The sequence below is a fragment of the Penaeus monodon genome, chromosome 31 (assembly GCF_015228065.2).
Source record: "Penaeus monodon isolate SGIC_2016 chromosome 31, NSTDA_Pmon_1, whole genome shotgun sequence".
NCBI classification, from domain to species: domain Eukaryota; kingdom Metazoa; phylum Arthropoda; class Malacostraca; order Decapoda; family Penaeidae; genus Penaeus; species Penaeus monodon.
The window spans coordinates 379,463-380,592 of record NC_051416.1 but is presented as its reverse complement, the minus strand read 5'-3'; the positions used below and the strand labels follow the sequence as shown (position 1 = coordinate 380,592).

The 1,130-nt window shown below is 29.4% G+C and overlaps 1 protein-coding gene across 1 annotated transcript in view; it reads right to left on the bottom strand.

The window, feature by feature from the left end:
* Positions 1–1,130, bottom strand: part of LOC119592804 (transient receptor potential cation channel subfamily A member 1-like) — a 33,214-nt gene that overhangs the window by 22,735 nt on the left and 9,349 nt on the right. The window lies entirely within an intron of this gene.

Below are 1,130 nucleotides of genomic sequence, written 5' to 3'. Positions count from 1 at the left end.
ATTTTTAGAGAAAATTTGCCCTCCCCCCCCAAAAAAAAAAAACACTATTTCGCCAACACTATTTTGTTTATAGTAACGAAATAATGAAACACGATAGTTCTTATTTACTTACTTTTATAATTTTTTAAAGAAAACTAGTAAAAAAAAAACTTACATCATTTTTTAGGCAGCCAATGATACAGTTAGTTTACACACGCTTTTTTTTATATGCGTATGGTTGAAAAAAAAATGCTGACGTGACAAAAGGTATTCCTTACTCTACGTGGAATCAACGTAGAATGAAGAATGAATATGGACTCTTGGTAATACTTAAAAACCATAACTGTATCTCATGTGCATTAAAGGGCAAACCAATTATTCATTCAGAATTAATTTCATGAATCGAGAATGATTGTGAACAGCGTAACTTTTGAATTGAACACAGAAAGTGAATCATCACCAATTTCAATTCACACAGTCTAGTTTAAACAAAATCTAGTTTAAACACAATCGCCTATTATCGTTACTGTCAGGGAAAACTTTTATAAATACCTCTGCTTTATCTATTTACTTATAATATACTTTAATCTATCTACTAACTCTATAAGCTAATCTACCTACTTTTTTAACTAAATTAATTCATTAATTTGTATGCTCTATTTATCAGCTTATTTCATACATTCCTGCTTTCCTGTCTCTATCTTTTCTTCCTCTGTCTATTTGGTTTATCTGTTTTATTTATCTCCTCACTTTATCAATCCATTTATCCGCTTAGTTCATTTGTCTGCTTACATTACTTATCCGTTTCTCTTTCTATTTAATTTCTCTGTTTCAATCGAGTCCTCTTTATATTTACCTTATTCATCTTCTTTATAAATCGATCTATCTCACTTATCTTTCCATCCTCTTATGAATTTTACCTATGTATTTTTCTCTCCACTTCCCTGTTTACTTTATTTACCTTATTTATTTACGTGCTTTATTTTTGTATTCAGTTTTTCTGTACATACATTTATTCATTTTAGAAATCTTTCTACTCATCTTATCCGTCTTCTTGCGTACTTATATATTTATCTAACCCTTTCCTTTATCTATTAAGATATCTAAAAGTTTACCCTCTTTAACCTTATCTCTCAGCAGTCTTAGTCACC